Source organism: Physeter macrocephalus, chromosome 1 (genome assembly GCF_002837175.3).
Source record: "Physeter macrocephalus isolate SW-GA chromosome 1, ASM283717v5, whole genome shotgun sequence".
NCBI lineage: Eukaryota > Metazoa > Chordata > Mammalia > Artiodactyla > Physeteridae > Physeter > Physeter macrocephalus.
In genome coordinates this window covers 81,027,500-81,045,313 of record NC_041214.2, presented here as the reverse complement: position 1 = coordinate 81,045,313, position 17,814 = coordinate 81,027,500, and the positions used below count along the sequence as shown (strand labels likewise).

Sequence of the window (17,814 nt, the reverse complement as noted above, 5' to 3'; positions counted from 1 at the left end):
TCATTGCGGTGGCTTCTCTTGTTGTGGAGCACGGGCTCTAGGTGCACGGGCTTCAGTAGTTGTGGCACGTGGGCTCAGTAGTTGTGGCTCTAGGGCTCTAGAGTGCAGGCTCAGTAGTTGTGGCGCAGGGGCTTAGTTGCTCCGCGACATGTGGGATCTTCCCAGACCAGGGCTCGAACCCATGTCCCCTGCACTGGCAGGCGGATTCTTAACCACTGCGCCACCAGGGAAGCCCGATATTAGCAATTTAGATCCCAATCTTTGTTTAGAGAAGGAGAAGCTGAGTCCAGAAAGTCTCATACATAACATTCCCTGAAGGCCTGCAAGATGTTAGACAGATGCTGGGTAAGAAGATGACTGGGCTCGGGTCTTTGACTTCAGAGGACTCGCCACCTAGTAGAGAACACAGGCACATTCACAATTCGTGGACAGTGCAATACGAGCATTATTGCAAAGCGCCACCAGGACTGTGACAAAAAGGGAGCCGAAGTTGTCCTGCAGCCATGTGTCCTTGGGCAAATCACTTCAACTTTGAGGCTCAGAACAATGGAAACACGAGCAATGACATCACTCTCTAACATTTTTATCATGTTTGACAGCTCCCTAACAATTTCATACTCATTGGCTGATTTAATCCTTACCAGAAAGCAGGGAAGAAAGCATTATGATTAGCTCTTCTCTCTAGAGATGGAGTCCCAGGAGTGTGGTCGTGACTTCACTCCCGGATGAGTCATCTGGAAAAGAACCAGGAAGGTAACTGGACTCTAGTCCCCAATACCCTCCTCCCTGCAGGTGAACAGCAGTGATCCCTAAGTTCCTTCTGACATAAAGTGCTATAGATCTACAAGTTTGTCAAAGTTGCAAGGTGACCTGGAACTGAGGAGGCTTTGGATAAGCATCTGTAATGACTGGAGAACTGGGAAAAGAATCAGCATCTTTTCCATCTAAACTCAGCTACCAATAAAACGTTTCTTAATTCAAATGACTTAATATGTTTTAGTAAGAACCTTGGGTTATTTTATATTTCAATATTTTAAATTACACAAATAGAACATGAGTATAGTTTTACTGCAAAATGTTCAAATATCTAAAAGCAAATGTCCTTTTTTTTTTTTTTTTTTTTTCGGTACGCGGGCCTCTCACTGCTGTGGCCTCTCCTGTTGCGGAGCATGGGCTCCGGACGCACAGGCTCAGCGGCCGTCGCTCATGGGCCCAGCCGCTCCGCGGCATGTGGCATCCTCCCGGACCGGGGCACGAACCCGTGTCCCCTGCATCGGCAGGCGGACTCTCAACCACTGCGCCACCAGGGAAGTCCCAAATGTCCTTTTGACTGACCCTCCTGATACCAATCCCTACTCCTTGCTAACTCCCCACCCTTCCCCCCCCACCCCCATCCCCGACTCCTATCATTAGTACTTATCGGTATCATTTTAGCCCTTCACTCTATGCAACTAATTACATATGCATATAGAAATAGTTCAGTGTGTCTTGCGGTTTGTTCCTTATGTAAATGGTCTAATGGTGTGTACGTTGTTTTACAATTTTTTTTAACTTAACGCATAGAGGAGCTCTAGCCTTGTTAGCTGTCATAGATGTACTGTATTCCCTGGTATTTCATAATATTACTACCCCGCAGTTAAGCCATTCCCCTGTGAATGGACCTCTAGTGATCTTTATGTTTTTCTCCATCACCAACAATGCTGCAATGAACATTTTTGTATGTGGCACCTTAGAAACACAAATTTGACTCTGAAAGTATGGCACTGATTTGCAGGCTGACCAACAGTGTAGGAGAGCACCTATTTTCTTATATCCTTTACTAAAACTTAATATCATGGATTCTCTTAATTTTTTTTGCCAATCTGATAGTAAAAATAAAATATGCATTGTTGATGTTAATTTGCATTTCAAGCATATTTTCCTTTAAAATGGGAAATAATAAAAAGTGTTAACACTTAAAGTGTGTTAACTTTCTCAGAGAAAACATGACATACTGAAAGATAATGGTCTCTGAGGTCAAAGGGCCTGGGCTGGCTTCCCAGATCTACCACTGACAAGCTGGGTGACCTCTGACAATTGCTCAACCTCTCTGTGCCTCACCTACCTGTCTGTCCAGGCTGTGAAATAGCTGTCATGAAAGTGCTTCACAAATGGTTAGCTCTGTGCAACTGTTAGACATTACCTGACTTTTGTAAGGTGAATAAACTGATGCTCAGTGAGGTGGGTTGCATATTTCTAGGTACCAAGAAAGCCCCTCATACAGCTACAGTAGCCCCTGTCTTATGTTGGAATATGTTTGGTTTTTTTGTGTGTGTGTGGTATGCGGGCCTCCCTCCGTTGCGGCCTCTCCCGTTGCGGGGCACAGGCTCCGGACGCGCAGGCTCAGCGGCCATGGCTCACGGGCCCAGCCGCTCCGCGGCACGTGGGATCCTCCCAGACCGGGGCGCGAACCCGGTTCCCCTGCATCGGCAGGCGGACGCGCAACCACTGCGCCACCAGGGAAGCCCTGGAATATGTTTAATCAGACTTTCTTAGCAAGCTGAAAGATTAGGCCTTGAGTAGTTTTGTTTGTTTATTTGTTGGTTGGTTTTGATTTTTGTTTGTTTGCTTATCTCTCTTTTTTTTTTTACTTCATAGAAGTACATGCAGAATAAGACATAGGTTAGCTGATCGACTGTAGGATGTCATGTTACCTAAACCCCAGAACTCCACTTCACAGCAAAATGCCCCAGTCTCTTCTCATTAATTTCTACTGTCTCAACTGCACTGTTTGCTAGAGAGCAAAACACTCCCTAAATTGATGAGATGGAAGATTTGATGCACCTAAGACATAATCACATTTATTTTCAGACATGGGAGCACTGCAGGGGCACAGAGGACATTTTTCATTTTTTTAGCCACTGAACCCCATTTCCCCTTCCTGGCAGCACCCCACTTTCAATCCACAGGGTCTGAGTGGGCCTCACCCTCAGCCCTGGGGTGGAGCATGTGGCCCAGACCTACATCAATTAGCACGTTGCAGTCTCCAGCCCCAGTGATTGGCTGACAGCAGAGCACGTGATACAGAAACCCCAATCAAAGTGAACCTTGGGATTTTTGCAGACAAAGCAGGGACAGAGAACTTTCATATTTTCCCATGGCACATGATCCTGAAAGGATTTTGCCCTGGAAACTTCTGGTGGCCTTCTTGAAGGAAAAGAGAAGAGGACCTAAGAGATGGAGAGAGAAAAACCGGATCCCAAGAACATTGCCAAAGCCAGATGTCCTCCTGTACGTCTCAGTTACAGAACTTAATGAATCCCCCCTACATGCACACACTCTTTTTTGGGGGGTGGGAGGGCTGAATCTGCTGTTCTATCATTTGTGATAACTGACACTAGTGGAATCACACACTCACATTCATGCTCAATGTTTCTTTCCGTACATGGAGGGCAGCATGGTGTCATGGCAGAAGCCCAGGACTGGAAGGCAGGAGACCTAGGTCTGTCACTGGCTTTGTCTCTTTGGGCATCAGTTTACTTAGCTGTAAAGTGAGAGAGTTGGACAAATAAGTTTGGGACACCTTCCTGCTCTGACACTCTCTGAATCTGTAAACCTGAAACTCCTGGTGCTCTTGTGACCACTGGAAGCTGAGATTGCCAGATACTGACTCTTTGAAGCATTCCATTCATTGTGTTAAAGGAGGGCTTAAGTGGCCCCCAATGGAGGGGACCTGAAGAACAGTAAACAATTAGGTTCCTGTATCTCCACCAGAATTGGCTCCAGAAGAGGGTCAGGCTTTGCAAAAACACAGAACATTCTTCCCTCTGGGCTCCTTGGGAAAACTCTCGGCACGATGGAGGGTGTCTCTCTGGCTATTCATCGCTTGCCAGTGGGAACAGCCAAGAAGGAGAAGAGGTCACATGGCCTGGCCTGCTGCTGGCACAGGGTGCTCTACGCAGCCGATGGCTGGGCGAGGAGGAGGACTGCCTGACCCCCTACCGAGGCGTCCTTTGGAAGGCGGGCCCAGGAGTTGCCAAGACATATTCTGCAGCAGTCTCTATAAAGGTTCCCGTAAAGCAGGATTCAAATTCAGCAGTTTCCGCTTGTCTCTTCCGTATGAAGCATCATGCTAAGCGTTTTCATAGGCATTCTTCTTTTAAACTCCTTTTTTTAAACAACAACCCTCTTGCCCCTCACATCACCTCCAGTTTACAGTTATAGAATCTGAGGCTCAAAGAGGTGAAGTTGAAGTAACTCACGCAGGGACCCACAGCAAGAGTCACAGTGTGTTTCACTGATGGAGGACGAGACCAGGGCCTGAAGGCTGCTTTTGCCTCATCCTCGCCCACACCACCACCGTCCTGTGAACCAGACCCACAAACATGCAGGTCAGAAGCATGTGTTCCAGTCACTGCCCTTCTCACAGCTGCTTTTGTAAACACTCGGAAGCACAGTGTTCTGGCCGTTTATGTGCATGTCACTTCCTTGACTGGACTGTGAGTTCTTCAGCAGGGCCTGTGTGATCCAGCTGTGTGGCTCCCCCAGTTCCTGTACAAAATAGGAATGTGAAAAGCAGTCCTTCTCTCTGGCCGGCCACTGACCCCAGAGGAAGACTGAACTCAAGCAAGGGTCACCAACTGGATGCGCTTAGGGACCAGGCAGGCAGCGGAAACACAAGAAATCCCAAGCCAGGTCTGAGACAGTAGGGAGTGGTAGGAGATTGAGGGAACAAAACATGCAGGACCCACCTAAGACACTCAGGTCCAAAAGTTTTAGAAAGATCGTACAGCCAAAAGAAGAGTGCAAAAACAACTATACCCCAATAAAAAAAAATGATAAAAATAAAATTAAAAAAGAAAAGCATGCAGCCTGGGCCCCAGAGCCAACAATTTACAGCCCCTACTCTAACTCTACCCTGGAACATTCAGCTTGGCTTGGATTGGTGAACACCCCTCCTGTACTGTCACACCAGTCTTCCCAGGTGGAGACATGGCTGCAGGGGTTCCATACCTGGTTCTCATTTAACACAATGTGCGGTAGATAGTGGACATTTAATACGTGTTTGCTAAATAAAATTTAAAAGAATTAATGTTGACCCAAAGCGCTATAAGCCTCAGTTAGCCAACACTATGCAAAGGAAGCTATTGACTCAGGTTTCACTGCTCGAGGGACCAGAACATTGATTACAGTGTTTGGGTGGGGAACCAACCATACCAGGTAACTGCATGTACCATAACACCTAGAGGAGCCCTTTAGGAAACTAAATGATTCACTGAGCGGTCCCCATACTCAAAACTGAGAAATATACACAGTTTATGATTCTGTAGTATATGCCATCAATCATCCATTCGCTCAACAGTTGCAGCGCTGGGACCATAAAGGTGAGCAATACAGACAGTGCCTTCCTTCAAGGAATTTACAGTTTTGTAATCAGCTAATCACACAAATAAATGTAAAATCACAATGTAATACGCGTTCAGAAGTAAGCTGTGCTTTCAGAGGCCTGGCCGAAGAGGATCAGGGAAGTGATTCAAGAGCTGGCTGAAGAGGGGGGAGGAACAGCATATGAAAAGGCCCCAGGAAAGAAGTGTGGCAAAGAAAAGGATGTGCAAGGACAAAGTGGCTGAGCAAAGGAGGGAGCCTATATGGTTTAAGAGGCTGGTAGAGGTCAGACCATTCCAGGACTGTGGGCGATGGTAAGAATTTTTATCTTTATCCCATGAGCATTGTGAGTTATTTACTCTGCTAGTGAAAAAAATAAAATGTTGGGCTGTTGCCACAGTTCTTCATTCCTCTAACCTGGACCTTCTGCACAGGCTCTTTGGTGCCCACTTCTCTCTATGGGGGCTGTGACAAGGACAAAGAGTTTTAAACTCTTTTGGACGGAATAAGTTATTTCACGTTTAAAGTCTGAGCTGCAAATGAGATTTTTCCTTCCAGTGTACCGTGACATTGCCACCATAACACCATTAGACACCCTTCTGGCAACAGGAGCTCAGAGCCCTACTGTCAGCTACTTCATGTCCAACATCACGTCAGCTAGCACTCTCTCATCTTCGGGATTATACAGACCACATTTTAACCTGAAAAATATCACAGACTTCCCACTTGACACCAGTTATACTTTCAACTTTTAATGACATAATACCATTTACATTAGCACCCCCAAAACTGAAATATTTATGTATAAATTCAACAATATATGTTAAAGAGCTATATGAGGAAAACCACAGTACTCTGATGAAAAGAAAATAAGATCTAAATAAATGGAGAGATATTCCAGGTACATGGATTAGAAAGCTCAATATGGTCAAGATATCAGTGGTGACCTTGGGTTTGGCAATGACTATTTAGAAACAATACCGAAAGCACAGTTCATGAAAGAAAAGATTGATAAGTTGGACTTCATTAAAACTAAAAACTTCTACTCTGTGAAAGACCCTGTTAAGAGAATGAAAAGACAAGCCACAGACTGGGAGAAAATATTTGCAAAACACATATATGAAAAAAGACTGGTATCAAAAATATACAAAGAACTCTTAAAACTCAACAATTAGAAAACAAACCACCCAATTTTAAAATGAGCAAAAGATCTGAACAAACATCTCACCAAAGAAACAATATATATGGCAAATAAGCATATGAAAAGATGCTCAACAACACATGTCAATAGGGAATTTCAAATTAATACAATGAGATACACTATACATCTGTCAGAATGGCCCAGATCCAGAACACTGGAAGGAAAAATCTCATTTGCAGCTCAGACTTTAAACGTGAAATAACTTATTCCGTGCCAAATGCTGATGAGACTGTGGAGCAATAGGAATGCTCATGTATTGCTGGTGGGAATGGAAAAGTTGGTACAGCTACTTCAGAAGACAGTTTGGCAATTCCTTACAAAAATAAACATGCTTTTACCACACAATTCAGCAATCATATTCCTTGATATTTTCTCAGATGAGCTGAAAACGTATGTCCACGTAAAAACCTGCACATGGATTTTTTACAGCAACTTTTTTCACAGTTGCTAAAACTTGGAAGCAACCAAGATGTCCTTCAATAGGAGAATGGATAAACAAATTATGGTACATCTATACAATAAAACATTTTTCAGTAATAAAAAATTGAGCTATCAAGCCATGAAAAGACAAAGAGGAACCTTAAAGGCATATTGCTAAGAGAAAGAAGGCAACGTGAAAAGGCTACATACTGCATGATTCCAACTATATGACATTCTGGAAAAGGCAAAACTGTACATACAGTAAAAAAAAAAAAAATCAGTGATTGAGAGAGAGGAAAGGAGAGATGAATGGTGGAGCACAGGGGATTTTGGGAGCATTGAAACTATGCTGTATGATACCGTAAGGGTGGATACTTGTCATTATACATTTGTCAAGACCAATAGAATACACAACACAAAGAGTAAACCCTAATGTAAACTATGGCTTCAGCTAATAATAATGTATCGGTATTGGCTCACTTACTATAACAAATATACCACATTAATGCGAGAAGCTAATAACGGGAAACTTGGTGGAAGGGCAAAGGGGAGTATGGGAACTTGCTGTACTTTCCGCTTGCCTATTCTGTAAAACTAAAACTGCTCAAAAAATAATGTATATTAATTTAAAAATTCTAATGATTCACAAAGTATATGATGACAACAACACCATGGTTTTCATAGCCTGGTTTTAAAAATTATATCTGATTAATCACAACAGCGCCCACATACGCTTGAGAAATACAAGTACATATGAGTAAAATATGCCTGTCTTTTGTAGTCTCTAGACAATCTTGAACACACATGTGGATTCAGAGATTTTCTTGCAAAAACTCCATACGTTTAAAAGAATCCCGAGTCTGGGAACCACTGCTGAGGGTTTTATAGACATTTCTTGATTAATGAATGTCTCTTGACTCTGGGAGACTGTGACACCTTTCTCATCACATAGAAGGGAGGACTAAGTGAGAGATTGTGTGTTAAAGCATCTAGCAGAGTTCCTGGAATATCATAACCTCTCAGTAACTCTTAGCCAAATAGAATCTGGCATTAGAAAGGAGATCGATCAGTCCTCAGGAGCTGATCTGGATTGGCTGACATCCAATATCTCTTCCACTTGGATTTGTGACTCAGGCCTCCCCACCCCCTTTTTAATGCTTTGGGACCTCATTTCTGTTCCAGGCCAAAAGTTTTGTCACTCTAAGACTGGGCATGGGAAAGAGCTACAAACACCTGTAAGAAAGATCTTGGGAAGGCATCCTATCTGAACCACTCTCCAATTTGCCCCCATACCCCATTTTGTCATGTGCACCTATAAAGTATGAGACCCAAAGATAGAACTTTGGATGAATTTGATATACTTCGAGGTTGAAGAAGAAACTAAAAGCTGTCCTGTCCCTCCATAGTGATATAGCAGCTGAAAAATTATTAAAAGACACTCCAAAATCACAATGGTCTGGAGGAATGAAAATATGTATCCATTACGGACAACAAATCTTTCACTGTGTTTATTCATTCACGGTATTTATTCCTTCAGCTCCAACTGTGTGCAAGGCACTGACAGTGTTGGGTGCTGAGCTAGCTGGCTCTAGTCAGTGTGATAAAAATGTGTTTTCCATGCTGTTCCTTGCAACCTTGAGTGCACAGGGATCCAACTGTTCCCACCCTGCTCTACTGCTGGTCCTGGAGCCTCTGCTCCCCCCATTTCTTGGGCAATTAATGGATCTTACCTCTTGGAATGGTGAAAGGCCTGGAAATAACACCTTGAGAAAAATGAAAGGAACTGGAGAATTTTAGTTGGTGATGAGAGAACCCAGGAGACATGGGATCCTTGATTTCACAAATCTGAAGGACCATTATAAGGAAGGAGGGTTTGATTTTTTTGGTGTGGAATCAGAACTAGAACTGCAAAGCAGTTGGAAGTGACAGAGAGACCAATGTCACCTTAGCCAAAGAAAGAACTTTTTACCAGTGAGAAGCCTCCAAGTATGAAATAGACTGCCTTGATAGGAAGTGAGCTCCCCATTACTAGAGGTGTTCAGAGGCCAGATGTTCAACAGACAGGGAGCTTGTAGAGGAGATTCTTTCAGCAAACTTGGAAAGAGTGGGGCTCATCTTTATGTCTTTATTTTTTATGCCAAATCCACTTCTGTAAGTGTATCCAACGATATCTGCATTACAAATCAGATAATACTCTACTTCACTTCTGTGTATCTACACATCCTTTAGAGTTTACAAAGTGCTTTCAATTACATGATCTCATTAACTCCTCAGGACAAATTTTTGAGAAGAATTATTATACTCACTTTATAGTTGAGGAATCTAAAGAAAGGAAAGGCTGAGAGAAAAGCAAATCAATGATAAAATCAAAGGAAATTATCAGACTTCATTTGGGGGCTCGTTCTTCCTCCTATGGAATCACAGGCCAAGGACGTTCATCTCATTTTCAGGATGAAGAGATGAAAAGTATCAGATTCTGGACAAGGGAGCTATGTTTTCTAAGGGGCTAAGAAGCTGTCACTGATTCCAAGAGTGGGCAGAACATTTTCCCTGTAGCTCAAAAAGCAGAAAATACTGAGTCTTTGAAGTAACAAACATATTATTATTGGGTCAGCTTTTTCTCGCCCACAGCATGCTCCAGGGTGAGACCAGGCTGACCGCTGCCCCAGCGTGAAAGAGTAAGGCCTTTGCCTCAAGAGTCGGAAAAAAGAAGAGAGAAGGTGATAGTCTAGGGATGATGTTGAGCTGAAAAAGTCCCAGGGGTGACCAGGAAATCAAGAACCACTTGTTTCTTCTTGTAAGAATGTTTTACATCTGGAAATGCAGCCCAGTGATCCCCAAAGAGGGTACAGATTGAACAGAGAACTCCCAAAGGCTGATGAAGGGATTAATTCCCATAGAATAATCATGCTGTGTTCTTCTCCAAGGTCTTTCATCTGTAGATCTCAGAAGGTTTTGCAAACATCAATTAAATGTTACAACATTGCTTTGAAGTTAGTATTATTATGTCTATATTCCAGATGAGAAAACTGAGAAGCTAAGGGGCTCGCCTAGAGGTAACCCAGTCAAGATTCTAGGAGGCCAAGCATTTCAAACTTCATCTCTGCAAAGCTCTGGGCCTCACAGGGAGAGAGAGATTGAAACAGTCTGACAGTGCTATTCCCAGGCTCTGAGAGAGAAAGATTCCTGAAGATGCCCTCTCCCTACGGGTCCACGAGCTCTGTAAGAACCTTGAAGGGTTTTTCCTTATCAAAGGGACTGGGTCCAAGAACGACAAGATTCGGAGATAGACTCCATGAATCATTCTTCAACCTTCCAGTGGGATGTCATTTCTCCTGTTCAAAGCTGTCAAAGACCATTGTGGTTTCCTCTTTTATGGTCTACCTTGGGTTATAATTATTCATGTTGGCATCTGGTTTTTCTCTTAAGACTTCAGACAGGATATCTTACATTATCCCTTATGCTGTTACATACTACGAGGTCATAGGTAAATATGTTTTGACTTTATGTGAAGTGGGGTTGATGGGGAAATGTCAGAGCAACAGACAACTTCTACAAGGTATAAAGACCAAAGTTGATAACATTTGTCCTCCCCAGAGGCAACAACAAGCCCTGCCTGCCATTTATATTTCATGTGAATAAAGGCACTTCTGGGTTTTCATGACTGCCACAAATCTCTATTTTTACCCTAGGAACCAATGTTCAGTTAGGATTGTCAAGCCTGGCCAAAATTCAGTGGAAAGCCACATGTGTGATAAGTATATTTGGGAATAACAGACATGTTATTACATGGAATAACATGGAATAACAGCATGATATGAGCAACATGCTTTCCAAATTTTACAAAGCATTTTTATAAGCACTTTCATTTGAGCCTATTAAGACATCACGAGGTGTGCAATTGAGATGTCACTATCATATTTATTGATGAATTCCATCAAGGTTAAGTGACCTGCTCTAGGTCACACAACTATTGAATAACAGAACTGGGGCAGAAACCAAGAAACCTGGAGAGAGAAAAGAATGAGAGCTCTCTGTATCCCACAACTTCCTTTCCCTCCTAGCTTCCCAAACTGGAATTTTCTTAGTGCTTTCTTTTTTGCCTGCCTCTGTTGCTTGCAGCTATGCCAAGCGGGGTCCATGCTAAACCACGCTGGGTCCTTCTAACCCCGGGTCACCTTGGGGGCGGTGTCTGTACAGCTGGAAATCCAGAGCTCACCTGAACATCATCTGCCTTTCAAGGAAGAGTAGAGCAGCAGGTGCAATTTTGCTGGCTTAGGAATCCACCTCACAAAAGACAGAAAAGAAGAAAGTCTCCATAACAGCTGTCAACTGAAAATCCATTTGCATATTTGGTGCAGTTGTCGAAGCCCAAGGTGGAGAGATGGGAGACTTTGGTTATAGTCCCAGTGCCACCAACCATCTGTGGGCCCTTGTTTTCATTCCACAGATATTTAATGAGCACCTAATAGAGGTTGAATATTGAGGTAGGTGCCAGGGACACAGGAATGAAAGAGATGTGTTTCTTGCTCTCAAGGGGCTAACAGTATATGAGACAAGACAGATACACAAGCAGGTAAAGACACTGCAATGTAATGTGTGCTTTTATGGAGGTGTCACACTGCTGAGAGTCTTTCCAGAGGAGAAAATTAAACCCAGTGCTGGCCTGTTCGGAGAGCAGGGTGCTGTGAGAATGCACAGCTTGCGCGCCCGTGAAGCCAGTCCTGCCAACAGAGATCCTCTAGGTCGTGTGGTTTCTCTCTTAAGGGTTGATATGACCACAAGTGGGGACAAGTAGGTGCAGAAATGGAGGCTCTCAGAGACCTAGGAGTGAGATCAGACAGGAGAAGCCATGAGATAAGAGAAACCTAGAGTGAAGAGGTCAGTAGCCATGACCAGAAGAGGTGCTAGGATGGAGGACAAGCTAAGGCCTGAGAATGCCAGAGTGACTTGAGGGGCCTCCACAGATGAGGAGATGGCCACAAGGCATGACAGCTGTTTCCAGAAGGGCAGCGAACATTTCCTCATAGCCGGAGGCCCAGTCTCTCTGACAGAGAGAGGCTTTACTCTTAATTTCCCCACTACCTTCAACTCCCATAACCTGAGGTCAACAGCATTTCTCTGACTCTTGCAAACGGGACAAAACAAATTCAAATATGTACGAGTGTTTTACATGCTTACAAAACATCACACTTTATGCAAGGGAGACCAGCAGCTCCAAGTCTCTAAAGACTCCACTGACAGCTAAAACAAAGATAAAATTAGTCCCGCAGGTGGGTGAGGAGGTAGGCACAGGCTACTCTTGACGGTGCTCTCTGCACCTTTCAGAGACTCCCCCCAAAGTACAATCATTGTGCCCACAAGCCCCTGCCTGCTACTCAGACATGATCTCTGCTAAAACGGGAAGCAGTGATTACTTGATAACTGCACGGCGATAACTCAGAGGTTGGCCAACCCATCTTCTGCTCTTCCCCAGTGATCTTTCTGTGCTAAGCCTTTGGGCCAATCAGCTTTCTTTTTCTCAACTCATTAGCACGCCACCAATAATTACAGATGAAACATCAGCTGTTTTTCCCCCCAATAACCCTAATATTCTAGCTATCTATGAAGATCATTAACTTTCGTAAAGAAAAGTGCCCTAGGAAGCTTTCCTCGACAAAATAGACAATTACATTTGTTAATCACCTTTTTCTTTTATCCTGGTATTAGTGTTTAGGCTGGCTCTCCTGTACAGAACAGTGATGGCTGCTCCACATGACGCTCTCTCTCCCCATGCTAAATCTCATGTGATAGTCATTATCGTCCCCAGCATGCTTCCAGAAAGTGGCTTTATTCTTGCTACTTGGCGGTCGATTCCAGAGACCTCCCAAGCAGCAGACAGCTCACAAGCCTGTAAAGCAGATCAGATGTGCCCCTCCAGCGTCCTGATGAGAGAAGAAGGAAAGTGACCTGCTCAAGTTCTTGGAGCAAGGTGCACTCCTTCTCTTTAGTGTCTGACCCACCCAACTGCATTCCAAAACTGCAGTATGACTTTGCTCAGTAATTCCCTCCATGACATTTGCTGAGTGCTCACTATGTGCTGGTCCTCTGCTCAACTCCAGACATTCAGCCATGAAGAAGAGGAAAGAAGACCGCAGCAAGTTTGCCACCCAGGGATGGATTCAACGAGCCTTGCTGCAAAAAGTGATTTTTTTTTTCTTGCCCATTCTTTAGGAAGTATCTAGCAGACACTTGTGTCAGGCCCTTTAAGGACCTGCTGAACTCCCACCTTTCCTACGAGCACTGCTTCAACCCACCCCCATGGGAATGAAGCTCTCCTTCAACAAAGAGCTTGTGCCACCCCAGAGGCCCATTTGCACCTCTGCCTTTCATTAGAATCATTTGTGTGCGGTGAGAATGTTTCTCACCCAACTCCGGGTCCCCTGCAACAGTGTCTGGTACACAGTAGGCTCCTCATCAGTGTTTGTCAAATTAAATATATGCAAGATGTATGAGGCCCCTAAGAGGGAGAGGTGGGACCACTATTACATCTACTCGTGGCTGCTAAGTGACGAAAATGACTGAAACAATAACAGCAAAAGTAATTTTTCCAAAGAGCTCTCGGTGTCTATGCTTCTCCTAGGACACAAGCAGATGTGCCCCTGGTTTTCTAGGGCTCTTCTATGCGGAGTCATGCTCCTCCTTACATGTTTGGATAATCTCACCAAGAGCTATCACGTCTATCCTGTTTTCTAAGCTGCTGAGCAAACCCGTAAGATAGGCGAGGAGAGGACGCCTATCCCGATTTTCCCAAGGTCAGACAGAGGAAGTGACTGTCCCAGATCCAAGAGTTAGTAAGTGGCAGAGCCTGGACTCAAACTCTCCATTCTTGGCAGTGAACATACCCACACACTGTAGCAAATCAGGATAATTATAGAAAGCCAAGAATCAACAGAGCTGTAATTAAAGACAGGCTTGTTTTCACCTTCAAATATGTTTTTGGTAACTCACCTAACAGTCGATTTGTATAAATCTAAACTGGGCTATATATTTGTTAATTGTCTGTAATAAACAGACGCAGTTGCACCATCATGCAAAGAACCCAGGTGAGGAAGGGTTTACTAAGGCTCATTTGCATTCAGATATCAAAATAAGATATGAAAAGTACCTCACGGGAGAAATCAGTACTTTTGAATACTGATATTTCACACGTCAGTGGTTCTTAATAATTCTAGAGACACCGATGCCTGTCTATATCTGCAACTGCTCTTTACACTCATATTTAGTTGAAGATGCTGATGGATAAATAGGAGCAAATTGCAACTGACACAATATCAGTTCAGGTTTATGCTCCAATAGCTTGAGGACACTTTGTGGCCAAGTTTCTTTTATTGATCATGTCAAGGCTCCAACCTACTTGAGTTTAGAGGAACTTTGTTGCTCAGCTTTATAATATACAAAAAAAAAAAATTGGACATGCAAAGAAGCTATTACATTTTAAATGAAATTAGTCAATGTCATTTATATCTTTTTATAATAAGTAGAAGCCAGGTATATATTTCAGCCGTCTTTTGATAAGCATTTAATTATTTTTTCCCATTAGAATGTGTTGAGATGGAGGTGCATACATCACAATATATGTGTTTTGCTCCCATTTTGTTCTCATTTCCTATCCAGTTTAGAGGACTATTATCCCAGTGGGAAATGATAAGACAGTGGTGGGCTAGAATAAATTTCCCTACCACATGTCTGTTAGGAGGGGAAACCTTTTCCCTACTCTCCATTCTGAAGGTTCCTTCAGTGTAGGGAGCTACAAAGGTGGGATACCCCAGGTCCCCTGCACCCCTCCCTGGGTAGAAAGGAGCAGAGTCACTTCTCCGATGGGCCATTTGGAAGTAGGGTCGTGGACTGTGCACCTTTCCAGTTCTTCCCCTTCAGTCTGCCCTCCAAGCATATGTGGTCTCAATTGCTCTTGCCCCAGTGTAAACATAGCAACCAAGGCCTTGGGCTTGGGAGAGCCTGCTATTTTCCAGCAGTGCTTGTGGCAGGATGGATAAATCAACACAACTGGGGTTCAGTATCAGGAAGCACTCACCCCAGAGACATAAACCACACTCTCCCGAGAGGGTAAGTGACATGACCACGGAACACAGCAGTGGGGGCAGCTGCTTCCTCATCAGACCCAAGTTCCTCAAGATGGCGACATCACTCTTGACCCTTCAGCACCCAACCCCGGGCCGGCCACCTCGCAGGTACTCCTTATTCATGTAATGAATTAAAGTAGAAGTCAGGATAAGAGCTTAGGGGTCTTGATTTGGAGCCTCTTACACCACGCTGCTGCTATGGTCACGAAGAAACACACTCCAGCCTTTAAAATCCCACACACGTGTGGCACAGGCCCCGCACAATGCTTCTGGTTCATCCCACACTCCAGGAGAAACCGAACTGGCCGGCATGGAGGCTGGCTTTCCCACAAGGTTCTTCTTTCTCCGGGAATCTTGCATTTCCCATATGGTTCACCTTTCCCCTCATTTACCACCTACCACTGAGGTAAGGCCCCTCCAGCCACTTCTCTTTGACACGTGCAAACACAGCCTCTCTGGCCCTCTCTTCCTGTCTCTTCTCCAGCTTTCTCCCATTTGCCACAGGAAAATCTCTCTTCTGCCCTCTTTCCCCTCCATCAACTCTGGCATGAGCCCTAAACCACTCTCTCAGACTGACAGCCCTCAGCGTAGTGCTGATGACACCCCAAGTGAAAGACAAAGGGAGACTTGCCTTTTGTAGTGGAGTGAGCATTACAAGAAACTTATTTCATCAGCCCCTTAAAGTCCATGAAAATGTCCACAAGTTACTTTGGCCATCCTACCACGGTCCTGTCAGTACCCTCACCTTCTGTTGTCTTCAAGTACCAATGTGCTACCTAAAAACTCAAACAAAAATACCACCCTAGATTTTAAATTACTAGACTGTGTTTTACTATTTTTAACACAAATATATTATGCTTCAATTATACTATGGGGCTCAGAGACCATAGAGAGATGGGCTGGGGCTCCGCTTAACACTGAAAGCATCACCCAGGAAATGTGCCCTGAGCCCCAAGGAGTCAACTCACAGGGAAGTTGTCCATGCCTTGCGATCCTTCAAGAATTCACCAAGGAGCTCTGTGATAGAGTTGAAAAATGGAAATGTGCAGGCTGATCATTTTGAACAATAATGACCCTCTTTTCAAAAAAAAAAAAGTGGTGATTTACTGAATACAATCAAATAATTTTTACCAGGGTGGAGGGGAGTATACATCTCAGAGTACTGTTTCGTTTTCGCGTTAGGCTCTGTGTTTCACTCTGATCCGGGGTGTTCTCGGTCTTTCTGCTTGAAGGAACTCCAGGCCAGCAGGATACATCCTGTTGTATCAGGCCTTCTGCACGCCTGCTCTCCCAACTCCCTCATCCGGAGTGACACAGTAAATCATCATCTGTGGTGGTATTGCAGCTGAGTCCCTTTGTTATCACACCTATTTTGCAACATGCAATGGGGCTCAGAGCATGATATGGGTTTCACAACAGGGATTATTAGGAAAACTTACAAAGCAAAGGTCAGCAGTGGAAGACATGTGGACCAGTCTCTTACTTTTCCATGGAGAGGCATGCCAGAGCCAGGACACCCTGCTAGAGTTAGCTGAATGTTCCCTTTTAAAGGTCACGCTTGAGAGCACACTTGGGGATTGGGGGAGGGTAACTGTGGACTACATGAGTGCCAGGCTGTCTGGCTTTTATATGCCAGTGAGTTTCAGTGTTTACAGGAGTTTCCTAAGAAAGATAACTGGGTAGCACCTGCAAACCCTGGGGAATCATAAGAAGCTGGGTTCAGAAGCAGCCCTTCCTACCTGGGAGAAGAAACCTCCTGCCAGATCCCACTGGAAGCTGAATTTGGGTGCAGTTCCTCCTGTTGGGAGAAGGGGGAGCCTCTGGTCCCGAAGAATTAATTGTTCTGGCAAAACAGTGAGTTTCCAGGGATATTTTTAGGGAATCCTGTTTGTTGCACCAGTATGGGATGCTGAAAGTAGTCAAAAATCTGCCTGCAGATAAATCTGATTGTTTGTCAGGTCCTGTGACTGCTCCGTTTTCAGAGTCGCCTTTGAAAGTCATCACATCTATAACTTCCATTCCATCTTCCTGTCCACTGCCCTTCCTCATAGGTTCTTTATCTCTGGTTTGGCCTGTTGCACTCTCTCCTAACTCTTCTTCCTCCTTCCAGTCTCTCCTAAAGACAATCTATCTTGCATACCATAGCCCTGAAGTACAGCCCTGATGTCATTATTTGCATCAGTCAGGATAGGTTAGGCTATGCCACAGTAACGGACAAACACAACGTTACAGTGACTTGAAACAACAAAGGCATATTTCTCACTCTCACTACACGTTCATCTTTGGGAGCTGGGGATTCAGCTCCATGCCATTATTGTCCCCCCTCTGAGACCCAGGTCGATGAACCAGCCACCATCTGAAACACTGCTGAGTCTGTGGAAGAGAGATGAGAGAGCTCCAGAGGGTCTCACACTGATAGATCAATGTCTGCCTGGAGGTGGCAAAGGCCACTTCTGCTCACAGCTCACTGGGCAGAACTGATCTCATGGCCCCATCCACAGCTGATCAGGAAGTACAATCCTATCATGCGTCCAGAAGGTGTGGACCCAGAAATATTCAGTGAACAGCATTAATGACTATTTCATTACTCTTGCTTAAAGAGCAAGCAAGCAAACAAATAAACTGATAACTTCCTATGTTTTTCAGGATAAATGCAAAATGTCTTAGGCTTCAGGATCTTCCATCTTCTCATCTAACCTGAAGTTA

General features: G+C 44.3%; 2 long non-coding RNA genes across 4 annotated transcripts in view; both read right to left on the bottom strand.

Moving 5' to 3' along the window:
• Positions 1 to 9: 9 nt before the first annotated feature.
• Positions 10 to 17,814, bottom strand: part of LOC102982930 (uncharacterized) — a 64,682-nt gene continuing 46,877 nt past the window's right edge. For all 3 annotated transcript variants that reach the window (XR_008617174.1, XR_447375.4, XR_008617175.1), the window contains 2 exons: positions 642 to 734; positions 10 to 393 (listed from right to left, as the gene is read on the bottom strand). This is a non-coding gene — a long non-coding RNA (uncharacterized lncRNA). The remainder of the gene's footprint in view (positions 394 to 641; positions 735 to 17,814) is intronic.
• LOC114486604 (uncharacterized) lies at positions 4,271 to 16,456 on the bottom strand. Its single transcript, XR_003680621.1, has 3 exons — positions 16,240 to 16,456; positions 16,077 to 16,125; positions 4,271 to 4,530 (listed from the first exon to the last, which is right to left on the bottom strand). It is a non-coding gene; the product is annotated as an uncharacterized lncRNA (long non-coding RNA).